Here is a 21,590-nt window from a genome sequence, read left to right on the forward strand (position 1 = left end):
CTGGCCTAAAAACTTGATTATCTTCTGAGAATTCACACTTGTCGTTAACTGTTGGGTCTGCTTTCTCCAGTCTTTCCAGAATTGCAGACACCCAGATCATGTTCTTTGAGTTGATCCATAGGTAATTATATCCTCTGTTTGAAAGGGAACCCCTTCAAAATCCTTCCTCCTTGTGACATTTCCTCTAGAAGAGTTCAGGAGCAGATGATATGCCAGTTGGCAGTCAATTGAAATAAAACCTTACAAAAGGTGTGCTCATGGTCATTGATAGTACAGACTCTGCAGCAAGTGGTATCTGTCAGAACCCAGACTGGGCTCCAATTTTGAAAAGACTTGCTTTATTAAGATGTCCAAGGTTGTGTTCAATGCACGGGAGTTCATGTCGCTCTTTACCATTGAGCTACGTAAGATGTACAGTTTTGAACCTTGTTGTTTGGTTTTGAGACGACTAACATGCCTGCACACCATTCAGTCTGGGTGTCTATTGTGGAAATAACACCCATATGCTCCATGCAGCTGAGGGATGGTCTGTGATGTTTTGGGTATTTATTTGATCCTGTTCTGACACAGGGTAGAGATTACAAAAACCGAGCACACCCTGGCTGGGGTGAATTCAAGACTTTATTTCTTTATTTCCTGTTTATACAAATGCTTACCTCCTTGCATTGTGTCCCCTACTGGCCACAGTGCATAGTGGTTGTAAATATGCACAACTAACAGCATAACAAAGGCTAAATACGCTATTCTCCTGTGTCACATAAATAGTGACTATTCTCCACTATCAAAATGAGTTTAGAATGTGGGGTACTGCAGTTTTAAAACAAGACATGACAAGCTGCAAAACTGAACACACACACACATACATAATTTAAAATACATTAATATGTAGTAAATGTTTATAAATGTTCATGTTCTGTACACCTTAATTAAGGAACACATATATAATATAAGTTATATGAAAATTAAATATTTACTTTGTGCTTCTATGTAACCTGTCCTGCAATTAACCAAATAAAGCACTGGTCTACAGCAGATTAATAATTGCTATAATTAATTTCCCTAGCTGCAGAGAGAGTAGTACACATCACTTTCTTAATGTGTATATTTAAAATGTTAACTTATTTTTAGCCAACCATTGCCTTTTTGTGGTTCAGTTGTCATATATTTTTGCTGCTGGCGTCCAATTTTTGTCTTAAACTGGGTTGCTCCCAAGACAGCATTCAGGCATAAAAAAAAAGGCCTGATATTCAAAAGTCCTGAGCACTTACAAATCCCATTGGATTCATTGAGAGCAACTTGGCACTCAGCATCTTTGAAAATCAGCCTGCTGATTTAGGAGCCTAATTTTAGGCACCACATTCAAGAATTTTGGCCTTGGTCCTCATACATTATGATTAAGCACCATTTGTCTTCCCTTTCTTGTCTTTTAAGCCACTAGAATGTTCCCATTTAGAATCTGTTTTGTTTTAAATGGTCTAATGTGGAAATAAAGAAGAGCAGTAGGAATGTGTCATATAACCAATGCATTTTGTTATATCACCATGTCTAGACAATATATTTTAATATACTGTAGTTCTCCTGATACTACAAAGCCATTTATTTCATCCCAGATGACCTTCCCTCCTCAACTAACATCTAAACAAGATGCCAAAAGTCCGACATTCCTATGCCAAGTGTCTCTGCCACATTGATCAAGATGACTGATTATCCCTGGGTAGAAGCTGTCATAGAAAATATTCTAAGAATGACTAGATGAGGCAATTAACAGTTAAAATCTTTTAAGAAACACTTGAGCTAATATAGGTTTCAGAGTAACAGCCGTGTTAGTCTGTATTTGCAAAAAGAAAAGGAGTACTTGTGGCACCTTAGAGACTAACCAATTTATTTGAGCATGAGCTTTTGTGAGCTACAGCTCACTTCATCATCGGTGAGCTGTAGCTCACGAAAGCTCATGCTCAAATAAATTGGTTAGTCTCTAAGGTGCCACAAGTCCTCCTTTTCTTTTTGAGCTAATATAATTATTTAAAGTTATTGCATTATAGATCAGTTTTAGATTATCAGGAGGTTATTATCTCGCCACAATATTATGAATTTAGAAAATTAATGTAGAATAAATGGAGGCATTTTCAGACATAGATATATTAAACATTTCTGTATTCTTACACTGCTATTCTTCTCTGGTAAAGCCACTTACAGAATTGCATATAACCGCACACTCATTTGCATCATTTATGATCTCTGAAGCAGGACTATACAAAGATGGAGTGACAGTGACAGCTGGAAAGCACTCAAATTGGAAATGTAAAAGTGCACTAACTAGCAGCAACCACTCAGTCTGGCAGCCTTTGATTGTGTCTCCACAACTTCCACTATTCACTCACACACCCCTTGACAAGTGTGCCCACACCACTCTCACCCCTGCCTGCCCATAATAGGTGTCAACCCTCCAACTGTATGTGAGATTCTCACAATGATAGCTAAAATGTAAGATAAAATGAAATCCCATAAGCATCGGTCCTGTGAAGTTATCACATTTCAATACGATGTAAATATATGTATATGCACATGCATATGATTATTGTGTATTTATATAATGTTGCAAATTTTCTATGAAAATATAAAAGTTAAATCACACTTCCATTGTTTTTGTTATTCCTTTGTTTGCACTTCATGGAATCTTTTCTCCCATCTTCCCTCCTCCCCCCAGTTACCTGTCTTCTGACTGTAATGAACAGCTTCTCACCTCCTGCTCCTCTGCCCAAGCTGCACCTCCCAGCATCTCATTCCATCCCAACAGCCATTTTTTCCCCCCAGTATACCTCTGGGATTCCCCATCTGACAATTCATGAGCCACAGGGGAGGCAGAAGAACATAGGGCTTATACTTTTCTCCCCTAGGCAGCATGATTCACATGAGCAGAAGAATGCAAAGAATGACTTTCATAAATGTAGCTAGTTTTCTTAAAGGTGTGAGATTTTCTAACTTGCACTCAAATCCCATTCTGCTACCTGCGGACACTCGGATATTGTACCAGAACAGCATACATGTCAATTGCATGAATTTGTAGTCAACCTGTAATTCTGTGATGTTGTCAAGACTAACTACTATATTTATGTGCTTGTATATGAAGATGGTGTTGCAGTTCTCCATAGTGGAGTGGACCAGTGTATGATAGGTGGACCCCATCTGTGCTTAGCAGTCCATCTTCCCAGAACAGCATCCTGTGGTCAAGGAAGCCAAAGCCCTTCTGGTGACACGATCCTTGCAGCCAGGGATCAGTTCTTGGTCCAGTTCTGTTCAATATCTTCATCAATGATTTAGATAATAGAGTGTACACTTATAAAGTTTGTGGATTATACCAATCTGGGAGGTGGACTGGACTAAAATCCAAAAGGATCTGGACAAACTGGAGAAATGGCCTGAAGGAGTACTGCAAAAAAGGATCCAGGAGACGTAGTGGGTAACCAGCTAAATATGAGTGAACGGTGTAACACTGTTCCATAAAAAAGCAAACATCATTCTGGGATGTATTAGCAAGCGTGTTCTAAACAAGACGTGAGAAGTAATTCTTCCGCTCTATTCCATGCTGATTAGGCCTCAACTGGAGTAGTGTGTCCAGTTCTGGGTGCTACATTTCAGGACAAATTGTGGACAAATTGGAGAAAATCCAGAAAAGAGCCTGAAAAATGTTTAAAGGTCTAGAAGACATGACCTAAGAGGAAAGATTGAAAAATAGGATTTGTTTAGTCTAAAGAAGAGAAGACTGAGAGGGGACATAACAGTTTTCAAGTATATAAAAGGTTGTTACAAGGAGGGAGAATAAACCTCCTTTACCTCTGAGGATAGGACAAGAAACAGTGGGCTTAAACTGCAGCAAGGGCAGTTTAAGTTGGACATTAGGAAAAAACTTCCTAACTGTCAAGGTAGTTAAGCACTGGAATAAATTGCCTAGGGAGGTTGTGGAATCTCCATCATTGGAGATTTTTAAGATTACAAAATATCAATCAATAACACAGTTCAATCAAAAGTCCATAGCTTGTATTTGCAATATAAGAATGTGTTAAGTTATTATTTATATAGGTATGTCATTAGCATAAGAGTGAATCAAAATTTTAGGATAGCGAGAGTGCTACATAGATCCAAATCCTCTGCTTCTGGATCAAACGTAGTGGGGCTTTGTGCAAAGGTATTCAGGGTCAAATATAAGACTAAGTTGTCCAGTAGAGTCTCTGCAAAACAGAGTCTTGCCCACTGTTTCCTAGACAGAATTAAAACAAACAAATATAAAAGCTGCCATATTCACACAGACACACGATTCCTACAGCTCACAGTGGCCAAAGCTGAATGCTTCTTAAGAACATATAAAATACATCTAATTGTGCTATACATGGTCCCAGGCAATATGCGTGTCGATACTAATTTAGGCTCTGGTCTTGCAAACACTTATGTACATGCTTAACTTTAAGCATGATAGAGAAATTGGATTACTCAGATCAAGTTAAACATGTGCATAAGTGTTTGCATAATCAGAGCCATCACCCAATGCTATTTGAGTTTTTTATTCCATATGATTTTCCCCTACACACTAGCATATCTGATTATAGTATCAGGGCCTTAATCTCCTGGAGGGGAAGGAAATTATTAACATGTTAGCGAATGTAGCAATTTAGAGCATTATGTAAATAATTGTATATTAAAAATTAGATGCCAGCTCAGTGATTTTATGCTTATAATAATAACCTTCCGAGTGCCAGAAATTTGTATTTCTATGGGCTAATATATACTTAATTAGATAGACATGGTGAAAATAAGAAGGTGGAGGCACAGCATATTGGTATGTTTGAGTGCAACATAGTACAAGACTTGATTCTTATTTTTGTTTTCAACCCTCACCAAAACTTGCACCTTATCCATCATGGAGATCAGAACTATTGTGATTCTCACCTCCCTTTTCCTCCAGAATAGGGGGTAGTTAAACTATCTGTCTCTCTGTTTCCAGTGTGTCTCGATCAAATTGAGTGTCATCTCCTGTCTGATCTCACTAGTTTAGGCATTTATTAGGACTCCAGCAGCACAGTTTCTCATTCCCCAAAGTCCCTTCATATAAAAATAAATGCTTAATTTTTCAAAATATTTCTAGAAATACCATTGCAGAGTAAGGGTAATAGTATGTTCTGTCCTTTCATAGGATGATATGTTGCAAACATGAATAAGAAAACTCTTACCATAGATAGTAATGGTGCATACTACCCTTGCTGTTGAAAAAAAAAAAACAATAAAGACTCTTTTTAAGATGCACAATGTTTGCAGGCACAATCAGTTAGTTGAATGAATGAGCAGTGAAACACTGACATACATCATTAACTCTGCATTAAAAAATTGCAGGCACATATACTTACTTTTTCAAGAAAAACTCAACATTTTCTGTGGAGGACAGCAGATGCTTTTCACAGACCCTTATGTGGCCCTGCCAACAGCGGTGGGCTTGTAACCAGAACTTTCATAGAGCCAAACCAAGGATATGGAACTCACTACCAGAAGAAACAAGTACAGCCACTAACCATACCCCATTCAGAGCTAAATGTATAACCCACCTCTTTGCCAAGGCTTACTCACTGTAGTACTATTACATGACCTTGTGGTCTCCTTCTGGGTTAGCACAATCAGCCAGAGTCCCCAGGAACATGGCATTGGCATGAGCTCAGTAATACCAAAAGATGTGTTTGTTACTTTAAGATGGTAACTCTTAAGAGGCAGCTCCCCTCTCGGTGCTGGTGCTGCTGACTTTGCATACTCCCTTAGGCAGGAAGCACCTTCCTCTGAGGGTTACTTCTTGGATCAGGGATCTTTCCCTTTTTGGGAGGAGCCACACTCTTTACGGGCTGCGTGTTCATGTGCCAAACACAGAGACCCAGCCAGCATGGTAACTTTGTTACAGCATCCTCGTTTATAATGTTTCATTCATTTAGAAATAAAATATCATAAGCCGTGTTGTTGGTGGCAAGGGAAGCAGACAGAAGACTGTCATTTTTTAAGCATGGGGGATACTCAGATACAAAGATGAGGGACATATATTGGTGGGATTGCTAGATAGAAGTACTGACTATTCTATAAGTGTGAGTATAGAGAAGGGGAAGTTGACAAACTATTTTTAAGTAAAACTTTATTTTTTAATTATAATTCTTGTTCATAATAATGAATTGTGGTAATTAGATTGTCTCCATTTAATAAACATTTATGCTTTAGTTCTTTTTCCTCCTGGAAAATAAGGAAAATGTATAGAACAGTTATTTGCAGTTTGAAAAGAGAGAGCTCATTTGGAGTAGTGCTCAAATAATTGAACAATATTTGTTTTAACTACTTCATTACTAAAGCTCTGAGGTCTTGTTGCACTCCTTCCTGAATTGCTGGGAAAGTAAAGTGGCTCCAAATTTTTAGGCTGCTGATTGATCTGTTTAAGCACAAACACCACCACTGCAGTTACATGTTCTTTTCTTCCATGTTAGAATAAGATGGCCTAGTGCTATCTAGCTGCCAGATAAAAACACCCTTTTAATTCAGTGAAAGTTGTATATGCGTAAGAACTCTAAGACTGGTCCCATGGATCATAGGGTTCTTTGTGGGATTTTATGGGAGTCTGTGTAACCATATTCAGTAGCTGCTTCACAAAGTATGCTCTGTATCCTTCACCCAAACATAACCGATCCCCACGTTCTATTTGACTTTATGAAAACTTTTTCATCTGCTTGCATTTGATGCTGATACTCTATCAACTCAGGTTTCAGAGTAACAGCCGTGTTAGTCTGTATTTGCAAAAAATAAAAGGAGTACTTGTGGCACTTTAGAGTCTCTAAGGTGCCATAAGTACTCCTTTTCTTTCTATCAACTCAGTTTCCACATCAGGTGTGACACTTGTCCCATTCATGGGTCAGTTAAATATTAGTATTTGTTGCTGTATAACCCACTGTGCTAATGCCTTTAAGCAAAAAAAAAAAAACAACAAAACATTGTCGGTCTATTAAAGCAGAGCTGAGCAATCTCTCATCATGAAAAATATTCTCCACTTGAAAGACACCTCTGATCCTCAGTAATGCTCTACTCTACTGGAAAGGACCAGCTTTCCCTAAAAAGGACGTAGGTCATGTGGAAAAGCCATGAAGTTCAGCTCAACAAGTACCATTGCAGCAATGGTAGTCAGTTTAGGTTATACTGACTTTATACACTATAAAGGTGAAATCACAAGTCATGTACTGTCATGTCTGTGACTTAAAACATTCATGTTATATTGACCTGAAAACATCAATATGTGAGAGCCTGAGAGGTGAAATAATTTTGATGCTTCTATCAAAATGAAACATTGTTTCTGATGTACCTTCCAAATTGGCCTTATTTTTTAACTTTCTATTATGCATCTGATTTTTATTAAACATTAATTTCACCTGAGACTTCTATTTTTAGCCCAGTCAGAACACTTATTCAGTCAACTTTTTTAGTTTCACTTTCGTCATTCTGAGTCAGTTTCTGATATTAATTATCTTTCCTAATATGAACTTACACACCGTGACACAAATGCTCTTAATTTCTCAAGCATTTTTGAATGAAAAAATTTGACTACATTTGCAAATTATAAGTGAACTCATTTGGGCAATCAATTTTTCTTTATCCACCCTACTAGGGAAGAAAATCAAGGGGAAAAGAAGAGGCTTATTCACAGAGAATACAAAAAGCATAAAGCTACAGACTGTGTTTTCAAAATTGATTTTAAGTAACATCAACTTTTTGAAAAAATGTCCACGAGAGCACACAGTACCATCTTTCCTCCTAGGTTCAGATGATGTCCACTAAAAGAATGCATCCTACTGATATTATAAATCAAGGTATAAAAATATGAATGGACAACATTCATTTTTATTTGGAAGAACTATTTTTTTTAAGTTTATGAAGGAATACAATTCTTCTACACTTTGTCTTAGAAAAGTCACTTCAAGCCCAGTGAGTTAAAAAATGGCAAGAAGAATGGCAAGTTCCAATTAGGTAAACAGATTTTCTGGAAGTCACAGCACACTACTTTACATTTTCTTGAAGACAAATCCAGATTAAGTTTTGCTCCGCTACATATCCTTTTTTTGTTGCCTTATAATATTTGCAACTTGACACAAGGTTACTAGTGATTGTCTATTATACTAGCTACATTTAGCTTTAATGATCAGGCTAATGGAGATGGGGCTATAACATCCATAGTTCTTGTCAGCTTTTATTTTTAAAGTACTGTGAACTTCATTTCAGTTTAAATCTAATCTTATCCTCTGCCCCAACCTTAAACCAAGTTCCGATGGCTTGTTGGTCACTTGCCTCCACTTCCTTAATATGATTTAATCCATAAATTTTTATACTAAGGCAATCTCGTACGAAAGTATATCAAGTCACCTGTCAAAGATTGCCACTATTCATCATCATATACAGTTTGTGAATGGCATACTGTCAGGGTAACCAATTAGGAACCACCGTGACAGGGTTTGACTGGTCCTTCCTATTTTCCATGAGACCGTAACAAATCAGGGCTGCCTTCTGCATGTTTTTGCTAATATACAATATTTTACTTGTAGGTCCTGAAAACTAATACTGTTTTTGACTATATTTTCTGTGTGGTGTAAAATTTATTTTTAGTTATAATGCTCTTTCAAATTAAAATCATTTGAAATTGCCAGCAGTTTGGTGGGCTTTTCATCTCTGCTAAAACCCCTTCAGTTCTTTGATTCAAAAGCATATTCTCTTCTACTGTAGATGGAAATTATTCAATCTCCTATATTCTTCTCTGATACATTTTTACTCGCAGTCCATTATGAAAAATGAAAACAGCTAAACAGTTGCAAAAAATAGAAAGTTAATTTCCGTATTCTTCACTAGGAAATGAGGAAAAACACAGCAAGAAAGCTGTGCTGTGATTGAAATACTTAGCATAATTCCTTTTCCTATCAAATGCTGAGAGCACAGGGGGAACAAGGTAGGAGTTACCAAAAAGCAGCATCTTCCCTATAACAAATCAAATGTTAATTGAAAAGGAAAACCAAATATGTTGTTTAACCACAGTCCCACTACCTTTGAAATATTTAGTTATGAATATTAAGGAACCCTTTGAAAAAAATCTTTAAACTACCATACAGAGTAGCTCATGTTGCTAAATTATGTGGTTAGTGGTTAGTTGCTGATATCAGCTAAAGCAAGCTTGGTCAGTTCTCTTCTCACTAAACATGGATAATTTCCACATATTAACTGGAGTTATTGCTAATGGAAATCATGCGCGTTCATTAAATGGAAAATAGACCTCGCTGGAACAGTGCACACAGACTTTATGAACAATTAACTAAGACTGGAATGAGTACTGACTATCAGTTATAGCAAGGGTGTAGTGACAAAAGGGCAGAACAATTCTTCCTCCCCAGGAGTTGAGTCACAGATTCTGCTCTGCAATGGGGCAAAGGGAAATGACCTTGGGAGATACATTAAATGCAATGTCCCAATAAAAGATGAGTGGGTTCTTTCTTGGCTGGCTGACCATCAACTAGGAAAAAACACAATATATACGAGATACAGTATATGGAATCTTCCAGGCTGACTGCTGCATCACGTGTCTCCACCTCTGCCCTGCTATGCATTTTCCTTGGAATAGGGTATATAGTTGGCTTTGTTTTTTGGGCAGCGTTTGGCTTTGAACAGCAAGATGTCTTTACCTTCGATACATTGGCTCAACTGACCAGCTAATATCTTAGCCTTCTAGGCTAAGAACCAAATGGTACAGCTGTTCTGAGATGGATGGAGAGCTGCATGTCACCTCAAAAATTCTGTAAAGTCCTTGTGTATCTTCATCTTCTGAAATGAAAACTCTTTGCCCCAAATTGTCAAACTCGGCTGTGTAAATAGGTGAGTAAAGGCCATATTTATGCACCTAAATATAAATGGCCTGATTTTCCAAGGTGCTGAGCATCAAAAACATCTGTTTACATAAGTGAGACTTGTAGGTCACAGAAAATTAGGTCAGTTATATTTCAGCTGACTAAACATGAATTTAGGTATCCAACTGCAGGCAACCAAATTTGAAAATGTTATCTTAGTCTTTAGTAGAAATAGCTGCACAATATGATTTTTAAGACCCCCTCCTAAGCCTTTTTCATGGAAATGCTTTCAACTGATGCTGTGAAAGATAGTAAAATAGTGGCTGTTAATATTTTATTGAATAAATACCATAAATAAGTTCTAGCTGAGAACATGTGAGTAGTCAGTCAGTGGGCAAAATAGTCTGTCACAAGCCTGTATTTTATTGTCATGGGGAAATATGCAGTTATTGACCCCGCACCTACTGCTGCAGTATTTAGCTAAACATCATCCCAAGTCAGTAGCAAATCATCTTTTCTGCCCTGTCATTAGTTAGATTTTCTTTTTAGTTTCTTACACACACATTTTAAAAAATAATTAAACTAAACTATAAAGAGTTCTTTGAAGATTCCCTGTGGGTTTTATGGTGTAGTACAAGGGAGGAAACATCCTTTGAACTGTGTGCTTTATTTTCCGACAATGTAGTATTTTATGCTAAGCCAGCTGGAGGTTTGTTTTCAGGACTCATAATGTATCAATTTATTTTCTACTTTATTTTAAGTTTCAATTTTATTCCCATGGTTTGTCTAAACTTTTGAAGTTTTAGTCATGTTCTGCTGAAACCTTTTTATTGTAAAAGGATTGAAGAGATTGGCTATTTCATTAAAGATTATGGATCTCCCATGTGATGGTTGGAATTCAGTTTTGTGAAAAATTTCAAGATTTTAAAAATTGTCTTCCTTCTACACCAGCATGAAAACAAGACCCTTTCAAAAAATTTTCATAATTTTTCAGTACTAACCCATAACCAATAGCTCAGTGGTTAGGGCACTGACTTGGAATGTCAGACACGGGTTTACTGAATCAGATAGTAAGCTATATGGGAGGACGAGGAGGAGGAGGATTTGTGGGGCCACAGGACTTCTTGTACCCACTGAGTACAGTATTCCCTGCGTGTTGGGTTCAGCAAGTGTTGTAATATATCAGTTCTATCATTTGTTGTATTTTCACCTAGAATCAAACATAAACCGATTTGTATTTACCTCTGTGAACTTGAACTGCAAAGTAAAAATGATGATTGAGTTAAGAATCCATTTCAGTTGTTAATTTGGCTTGATCCTGGAGTTGCAGAGCACCCTCACTCCCACTAATGTTAATGGTAGGTAAAGACACTCATTGACTTGCAGGATTGAGCCCAGTGCTCCCACGAACCAGGCTGTATGAAGCAGATATAGTTTTAAACTTGCTTTTCTCAAAATTTGAATTTCCCTTCTGTGAAAAGCTCCTGGTTCTTCTTAATTCACCAAAGATTTACACTGTCTTTGTGATCTCATGGAATGAGGCATTTGGAAGTATACTATATAAAGAAACTAGTAATGAGACAGCATCATGGAGAGGAGAAATAATTTTAAAAGAATGCATTAAAACTTGTTTCTGTGCTGTATTCTGCCCCCACCGCCGCAGCGCAAGGTTAAAGGGCAGTGTTCAACACATTACTGTGCACTATGTTCCAGTTTTGTTTTCTCTTTGCAGTTCATCTTTCACAATCCAAATGGCAGAATTTAAAAAATTACATTTATTAAAAGTGCACTTAACTGTGTTAAAACTTCTGTTCAGGATGCTAGTAGATCCCAAATTGTTTTTCTGTAGTATTCCTGTGCTATGCTAAATCCTCTTTGCAATGCAAAGAGAACTTAGAGACACTACCAGGGCAGCTGAGAATTCCCCTTCTGAAGAAAAACCCCTAACAGGCATAGAGGCAGTGTAGCTATTCCCCTTCTCCTCACCTCCAACCCCAGCTCCCTTCCGAACAGTTGTCAAGGGCTGGAGCAGGCATGGCCAAAATCAAGGGGGAATGCAATTAAAAGTTAATAGAACTTCCAGACACTCTGAGGTTTCTTTAACTTGCATGACTGGCTGACCCTCAGCTGCCTTCCAGGATAAGAGAAGGGACAAGGGGCACAGAAAGGTGGCTTGACACCCCCACCCTCACCCCGATATATGCTGAGTGGAACTTCTATGCACTTGAGAATTTGCCTCTTGATTTTGGCATTCTTTCTTGTTGTGGCATGGCCCAACCTTGTAATAGGAACCTTGTATACTTGTGCTGTACTACAGTGATTTAAAGCAATGGACACCTATTAATTAGAGATTGATAGTATTCTGGGTAGCTGAGTACATGATAACATCAAATAGGGACAGTGGGCAGAAAAAGTCACAAAAACTTTATAATCTAAACCTGAGAGATGCTAAATTCCTGTATCTACTTATTGGCTAAGATTTTCAAATTATGGATGCCTAAATTTAGGTTCCAAACCCCATATTTAGCCACTTAAATATGTGCCCCGATTTTCAAAAATGCTGAGAACCTAGCAAGTTCCCTAGCAAATCCTACTGAAGTCAAAATAGTGTACACTCTCTCTCTGTGGGAATGTGTGTATGCATACACACACATGCGCACACACACTTCCACACAAAACACTCAAAATAATTTGTTTTGCTTACTTATTTACCAAAGTAAATTTCACATGGATGACAAGAGGGAAGAGGTTACAATGAAAGTAGTCTGTCTCAAAGGAATGAGTCATTTGGCTGTATCCAGTGTCATGCTGTCTGGAGAAGCTCACAACTGTGAGTGCCTACCCCAGGGTAGACTGTCAGAAAACAGAGCAGACACCACTGGTGGTATGTTCTATACTTAGATTTCACCAAGCCAGTAACAAATGTGAACTCGTGGATCACTATATCAGTCTTACCACGGAGTCACAGACAGTCCCCTTAGGCTCTCCAATCTATCTTGCCACCCAGACAAACTGGACTTTGTGATAAAAGGTCACTTACACCAAAAATCACACCACATCAGGTTGCTCCCTTTCCCAAGAGACCAATCACTTACCCCAGCTAAATTGGTACTCCAGATCTACGCTGGTAGCCAATTCTATAGTACAATAAATGTTTATTAGCTAAGAAAAAAAGAATGCAAGTTATTGAAAGGTTAAAGCAGGTAAAATATATGTACAAGTGAGTCATAGTTTGTAATTCTGAATGGTGGCAGTGATATAATAAACTGTCAGTTTCCCAGAAATCTTTTCAGGGTACCCAGATTGTCTCTGGGATCTCTGCTTTGCATCTGGTACACTTCCTGTAAGAGCTGAAACAGTCCAGAGATGAAGGATCTTTCCTTGAATTCATATCTACAGCTTTTTCTCACAGAAAAGAAGCTGGCAGGGTCAGTGTGAGCTTTTCCTTGGATTATGGTGGGTGAGGAATGCACTTTGAGTCTTCGACTGCCGATCATCACGGACAATGACCACTTGCTTTGAAGAAGCACTTTTCTGTTAAAGGTCCCCATTTGCATTCCACAAGGCTTCTTTCTTGTTTGGTGGGTTATTTAGTCACAGGGGTATACACAACATAAATGTTTGCTATTACATTACAACAAGATACAGATAAGTAAAAACAATCCCTAACCCATTAGTTTTCATGAAGTTTAAACTCCAAATATACACTTACACATTTAACTATCACTTTGATCTATACTAATGCACAAGTGACTTGGCCTGGGGCTTTGGCATGAGCTGTCACTTGGTCTGCCAGCATCATAGCCGGTGTCCATAATTCTCCATGGATTCTCTTGTGTGTGTCCCTTCACATCCCCCCTGCATCCAACAAAAAGAGACCTCCTCAGCAGCAGAACTGCAGTATCATTTCAGTCTGTTACTGAAAGAGTGCAGTAATGCCCTCAGAGGAATAGCACATAATCTGCCCATAATAGAACAATTTTGGTAACTATGTCCCTGTGCCTGTTTTGGTAATAAACCTTCCAGGATACTGAGAGCTTGATTCCTTACCACAGAGCACCTTGAGTAATTTTTTACACCTTTGCAAAAGGGGTGTAAAATGCTATGGTGATGTTATATGTTGCATAGGTGTAAATAAGTACCAAATCAGTGGGACATCATGCCCAGGATGTTTCAAAGTCCTTGGAATGCTGGTGCAGCACCTTGGAAGTTTCTGAACAATAGACTGGCAGTTCTTAACCTAGTGACTTGTGCGTCCCATGCTAACACATTAGCGATTCAGATGGCAATATTAAATCAGTTCCTTTAATCTAAATGCTACTTGAACGTACAAGAAGTCTAACTTTATTGGGAATTGAGCCAAGGATATGTGCACTGAAAACAGCAGGTTGGCCACTTGAACACAAGGTGAATTGCGGTCGCTTTTTCACTGATATCCTCTCTGCAGGCTCCTAGTCAATATGGCACAGGAGTATTGCAATATTTGTTTCTAATTAACATGTTAAGCTTTAGCAGCAGTATTCCAGTGTTCTGAATTTTTTACACTGTTCTGAATTTAGTCAGTCACAGCAACACGCCTAGCCGGTCTGGGAGGGTCAAGGCAACACTTCATAAATTTATCATGTTTCCCCAAACATATTCATAGAAGCTTTATTAATTTTCTGAGGCTGCCTTTGCTGCACGTGCACTGTAAAAACAAGGCCAATATTGCTGACAGAGTCCATCTTTTGTCTGTTCATTTCCTTCTTTATAGTGTGGGGATTATTTAAAAATTATAAATACGTTCCATCTCTCTATGGATATCTATCTGTATCTGTGTGCGTTGCAACATAAAAAAGTTAACCTACAGTTTAGTCCGCTGAAACATACTTTCTCCCAATGATGCGAACACTTTACAAAAGAAAAGATTATAAATGAAGACAACATTCACATTCAGTACATTAAATCTCTAGGCATTAGCAGCCCAATCCAAGTTTTACTGAATCAGTGAAAGTCCTGTATAACCTTCAATAAATGCCAGATTAGGAGCTAACCTGTAACATTTCAGAGTACAAATCCACACTAACACACCAGTACTCTCGCTAATGCACTCACTCTCAATTCAGCAATATTATCCCCTTCACTGCACCTGTAACATAACGGAAAGCCATACTGCAACAGGGAACTTTAACTCCAGCCTGTTAACGTGGTGTTTCATGAACTGGTGAATAATGTGCATATGATATAGTGTGTATATATGTGCACACTTGCATATTTAAACAGGGGTTTGATTGCTTATGTGCATAGTATAGTTGGTGTGATTTTTATTAGGAGTGGTTATGTAACTATTATAGACACATGTGGTTTTGATAAGGTGAAAAAACCTGAGTTTGTATGAGCAGCTTGGCCCTGTCTGGTGTATGATGAGAAATGCCATGAGATTTAGTTTAAGATATTATTAATTATTATTATATGTATTCTGGTAGCACCCAAAAGCCCCAGTCAGGACTGGGTACCAATTGTGCCAGTTGCTGTACATATATGTAGCGTATGGCTCAAAGAGTTTAGCGTCTCATTGCAATTTAATTATTCCATAACGTGGTGTTGGGAGGTTGAAGTTCAGATTGTCAGTGTGATTTTCAATTCTGAAAGGAAAACTATTTTCTAAATATGTGAGAGACTTAAGATGTTTAATTACTAAGGCTGAATTTGTACCCCTTTTCCTCTAAAACCTTGCTGTTCTGATTACTATGGACTGGAACAGCCATTGTAGACCTGTGTGCAAAGGCGGCATGTTCTTGTGGAACCAGAGATTGCCACCCATAGGACACAGTCCTTTCACTTTCTTACCCTTCATGATGCTCTGCTGCAGGAGCTCTGTATGGATAAAGTTCCACACAGCCCATGAAGTAAGATAATGGAAGGTGGATCTGATCAGCTGGAGGAGCTTACACAAGCCCCTGATTCAGGGCATGACATGAAGCCCTCTGGAGTCAATAGGAGTGTTTGCATTCCATACAATGGACTTTGGATCAGACCCTAATTGAGCCAGATGTTGGGTTCCAGGGAAGACTATCATTTCTTTCATTTACAAAGAAAAAGTCGTTTCTTACAATAGCCATTCAAAATGTAAGCTAATCAATAGAGTTGAAAAGAATATACAACTGGGTTCTGGGTCTGAAGCAGGAGGCTAAGGAGACCCTAAGTTCTTCTCCTACCCTTCCCGCCACTCATACTAAGCATGCACATACATTTTGGGTGAAATGAATTGGATCCTTATTCAAAGTCCATTAAAGACAATGGAATGACTTCCAATGACTTAGATGGACTTTGGCTCAAACCCATAGCTTGGTTTGGGGTGTATCCTTCAAAAATCCTCTTACTGCTATTCTCCCCCAAATCTCCTTGTGCATAGAAGTGAGATAAAGGAAGATGGGAATTTGTTTGATGGGAAGTTGGGCAGAGTAAAGAATTTTTTTTTTCTGGCTTATCTGGAAGTTTAAGGCTGGTCCTGTTTGTTAAAGTGTTGTCCAGTCCTGGTACCCATACTTCAAAAAGAATGTTGATAAATTGGAAAGGTCACAGAAAAGAGTTACAATGATGATTCAAAGTCTGAAAAAAACTGTCTTATAGCACAATTCTAAGGAAGCTCAGGAGTGCACCTGTGGCTGATCACATAGGTTTTAATATGTGGTGGTGTGCATTTCATTATTAGTATGTGGTGAGAAGGAAACATGGGGACAAAAAAAGAACAGTATCTAAAACAGTGGTGGGCAACCTGTGGCCCACGGGCCACACACGGCCCGTCAGGGTAATCTGCTGGCAGGCCAAGATACAGTTTGTATATGTTTACACCACCGCCCGCAGCTGCCAGTGCTGCAGTTTGCCTTTCCCGGCCAATGGGAGCTGCGGGAAGCGGCGCGGGCCACAGGGATATACTGGCCGCAGCTCCCATTGCCCGGAAATAGTGAACCATTGTCACTGGGAGTTGCAGATGGCCATGCAAATATAAACAGACTGTATCACGGCCTGCCATTGAATTACCCTGATGGGCCACAGGGTACCACTGATCTAAAAGGAGTCCCTGCCTATAGCTAGGTCTGCATCCAAGTAAGTAAGAATGTAAGACCTGGTTGAAAATTAAAAAAAAAAAATCTTCCAATGTTTCATAAATGTGAAGTTGTTTCCATTTCTACTGGGTTTGAAATCAACCCATTTTAGTTTTTTGTTTTTTTTTTTTTTCACATCAATTAGTCAATCAAAATTCTTTACATTGATTTTTGTATTAAAATCATGATAGAAAATTTCCATTTGCTGAAAAGTGAGTTACTGGCAAATGAAGCATTTTATTAGCTGTTTTTGATAAATTAAAAACATTTAACAAAACAACCAAGCCCCCATCCCAAATGTTTATGGGGCTCCTCCTCTTTCCCAGTTTTTACCAGGATGGCAAATCTATATTGGTGTAAAACTGTGGGAAAGGACTGGGGGATTCTTCCTTGGTGATTGCCATAATTTTCTGTATTTTACAAGATTGTACAGCATTTTAAGGGAAAGATTTAGCTTCAAATCTGAGTTATGTATCTGTCATCCCACACGGAGCATGCAGGGCAGGAGTTTTTCCCTCCCCTTTGGTAGGGTTGGAAAGATAACAGAGTCTGCCCCGGGAAGAATCTTCCATTACAGGAAGAAAGGACAGGAGCCCCTTGTTTTCCCTGTCAGGTTCTGCTGTTTCCACCCATTTGGGGAAACCCTAGCAATCCCAGAAATTCCCTTAAAACCTCTTCAGGATTTCCTGTGTGGTGAGTCCTCCTGTCCCCAGCTAGGAAGGAAGAGGAGCTCCTCCACGCCAGGGTCAGAAAGAGGAGAGTGATCTGTCCCTCTGCTTTCAGCAGAGAAATGCTGCCTGTTATTCACCTTACCTTAATTCCTGATTGACACAGACTGTTCTTGCAAAATAGTCTCACTAGAGACAGAGAGGTGCGTGGCTTCTTGAATAAAATGCCATCTACTTTTTTCTGAACCAGACTCTCCCATATGCAATGGTGAGGCAGTGCCATCGTACTTCTTATATATTATGAAACAAGAAACAAGTTGACTGCATTTTTGGGAAGGGTTGTTATGCCTTAATGTAAACAATGTATATTTGTTTGTATTCTGCTGTTCAAAATCTCAAGCAAAGCGCTTTATAGTGCCAGATCCCAAGAGAGCATCCTTTTGAATCAAATTAATGAAATATAGACATATGCAAGTTAAACCTAAACAATAAACCTTTGTGAATGTAATGTAATCACCAGGTTTGTATCTTAAAAGTAAGAAAAATGAGACAAATCATTTCCTGATATTTTTAGTTTGTTTTTTGCACTGTAGTGCATTGAAAGTCTACTCTTAGGTTCACCTCTCTGATATTACCATGCCTTTGATCTTTACTGGGATCTCTCTTATACCCTGCCCTCCTTCCCTCCCTCACCCCCCAATAATTTATCTATCTTACATATTTATAAGAACTGCAATTATTGGAAAGGAATAATTTAATACGTGTTCATAAAATGAAGATCACAGTCATAGGGTAGGTTTGAGGTATATTGTTTGGGTGCTATAGGGATGCTTACACTACACTTGCACTTTAGTAATTGCTCTGTAAATAAACACAGGACTTCAGTGTCCAGGAATTTTATAGATCTCATAGAATGTTAATGCCAGAAGGCAGCATTTTGATCATCTAATCTTACCTCCGGCATGACACAGGCCATAGAAACTGACCCAGTGATTATTGTGTGAAACCTAACAATTTGTGGATGAACTAGAGCAGGATTTTTATGTAGCACTGGTGGTACATGAGTTCGTTGGAAGCCAAAGCCTCTTAAAGAAAAATCTTTTTGTTTGAAAAAAGCAGTCATTGTGTACATTGCAGTGCACCAGAAAATGCCTGAAAAACAAAATGCATACTTCTGTTCACTTTCCGCTGTAACAGTGAGTAACACTCACTGACCATGCTGGAGTAGCAGTTTTATTTAGTGGTGTGTTGGATACTGTCTGTGTACATGGACACTGTACTCTGATGGGGCGCACAGCTGGCTGGCTTTCTGCTACGCCTCTCCTTCAGCCGCCAGGCTCAATTTACTGAGGCGAACTTGTGTAGTTCCATATCACACTGCCAAAGCTCCTATCCTCCAAAAAGACAGAGTGCTGGTTCTGAGCGGCTGCAAAACCTGCAGCTGCAGGTAGCCCCAGAGATCAAAGGGTCCCCCATAGGAAGCCACTGCACTCCCTGTCCCGCAAAGGCTGCAGCCTGGCCCCTGCAGGGCTGGGACGCAGGAAGAACTCCCTCCTGTCCCCTCAGGGAAGTTGGGGTGACAGAATTCGCAACTCTCGTGATTTTTGTCACAGTGGCAGTAGTTTGGCTTGGACTGGATCCCCATCTGGTGTTGATGAGAGAAGCTCCAGCTGCCTACCAAATTTGAGCCTTCTGATTGGCTGCTTGCCCCACTTGCCCACATCCTAGGGCTGAACAACCAATCAGAGTTTCTGCAGGTGGAATTCTGTCCTGCTTCCCCTAAACAACCCAAAGCCATTTTTTAATGGGGGGGAAGGGGAATAATGGTGCTAACGAGCCCAGCTGTTCATTCCACTCCGGTGAGCTGTAGGTACAGAATGGTGCTCTGCTCCTCCTCCTTCCTGCAGCACCCACACTAGGAAGGGTCAGAAGGGGGTAAAGAGCCCTTGGAGCCACCCACCTCCCAGCCTGGAAGGGGAAGAGAGGACCCTGCTGCAGCTACCCAGACCCAGGAGAGGGTGGGTGAACTGAGGAGCAGAGATGATGCTCAGAGGCTGAACTGATGGGGAGTGGGAGCTAAGGGGGGCAAAATTAATTGATGGGCAGGAGACAGGTAGATGTATGGCCAAAATCACCTTACCTCATAATGTCTTGCAGTGGGGGCCAAAATCACCTTAAAGTCTGGGAGAGTGGACTGTGTCTTGATCCCACTCTGCTCCAGGAATATCCTCTCAGGTCTCTAGCCATCATCCCAATTGGGGAGGGCCCTTTCTCTCTCCAGGCCAGAGGATTAGGTTGCAGCTGCCTGAGGTTGCACTGTGATTATTTCAACAGCTCTGACTGATATCCAGTCCCTGCACTTTCCTTTCTTTCCAAGGGCTATGAACCATTGCATGCCAACAGTTACACGTGATCACAGAGACCTTCCAAAGTAGGGTATCTTTATTTAAGAATGAAAGCATTTTGCGAAAACGTGAAACACAAGTAAAGGATCTAAAATGCTTTACCAATAGCCCTTTCTGCCCATCAGTCCTATGGAGACCCTGGTAGGTTTCAATCGTTCCAAACGTGCTGCAGGATTGCGTGCTCCCTTGGACAAGAGGTCATGCCCCTTTGTTGAATGACAAAGAACCACCCCTCTGTCAGTTCAAACTCAGGCTTTTATGTCCCAGTTTCATTCTTTGTCTCCTGCATATCTTAAAAATCCAGCTTCAGCCAGTATATATACACCATGTAAAAGGATGGTACTTCTCTGGAGCTGTTGACAGTCCAGGGACCATAATAATCAACCCCCACTGATTTTAATTTTTAAAGGAGCTGTGGTAACCCTCCCCAATGGAGTAGAATACAATCCCTAGACCCCAGACATACATATAACCTTCATAAGGTTAATATAATAGTCCCCAAAGACTTTTCATGTGGTTGCATTATCTGTCACATGCACACAAACTGGGGATAGGCAGGGAGATTTAAAAAATCAAAAGACACAGACCAAAAAATAACAATATAATATTTTTGTAGCCAAATATCATGGTTTTTTGGGCTCCAACTCATTATTTTCTTTATCTTGATGGTGTCTGACAGTCAACTTTTAATCTCTTGAGATTGTGGTATTGGAGTGATCATTTAGGTTCCAGTAGATAAAAGCCAGGCTACAGAACTATTGATCTGGCTTTTCAACAGAAGAGCCAGCTGGCACCTGTTTGAGCTTTCTCCCAGCAGACAAGCTGCTATGCAGTTTGTCCAGCATTGCAGGCATCTAGGGACCCTGCTTGGTGAGGAGCTGCTGAAGAGCAAGGAGAACTTCTGGAGCTGAAGCTGGTGTCCAGGTAAAGCTTTCACTGCCACCATGACTCCCCCACCTCTGCCCTTCCCCACTAAGGCCCCTGCCCTTTTAGTGTATGTCTACACTTCAGTTTGACACCTGAGACTAGCCTGTGCCAGCTGAGTTGGGCTCATGGGGCTTGACCTAAGGGGCTGTTTAATTGCAGTATAGACATTTGGGCTTGGGATGCATCCTGAGCTCTGGGATCCTAGAACCCAGGCTCAAGCCCGAGCCCGCATGTCTACACCATAATTAAACAGCCCCTTAACCCAAGCACTAGAAGCCCAACTCAGCTGGCCAAGGCCAGCTATGGGTTTTTTACTGAAATGTAGACACTACTCACAGACCTACCTCTTTACCTTCTTATTCATGGCATTTTGTTTTTTTCTCCAAGAGATACTCAAAATGTTTTGATTCCCATATGCTCATCTAAAAAAAAATCACAGCTGTTGCTGATTCAATATTTGTTTGTACAGTGTCATGCACTCTCATGGTGTTTATAACTACACTATATACATGTTAATAATGTTTAAATTACAAAATTGTCCATCTTTTGCCTTATTCATTTTAGATCTTTGGATTTTTACGGTTACTAGCTAGTGCATAGTTAAGGATG

General features: G+C 39.6%; 1 protein-coding gene across 7 annotated transcripts in view; it reads left to right on the forward strand.

Annotated features, from left to right (window-relative positions):
- The window catches only part of CDH18 (cadherin 18), an 831,624-nt gene that overhangs the window by 349,093 nt on the left and 460,941 nt on the right, over positions 1-21,590 (forward strand). The window lies entirely within an intron of this gene.

This window comes from Caretta caretta, chromosome 2 (assembly GCF_965140235.1).
Source record: "Caretta caretta isolate rCarCar2 chromosome 2, rCarCar1.hap1, whole genome shotgun sequence".
NCBI lineage: Eukaryota > Metazoa > Chordata > Testudines > Cheloniidae > Caretta > Caretta caretta.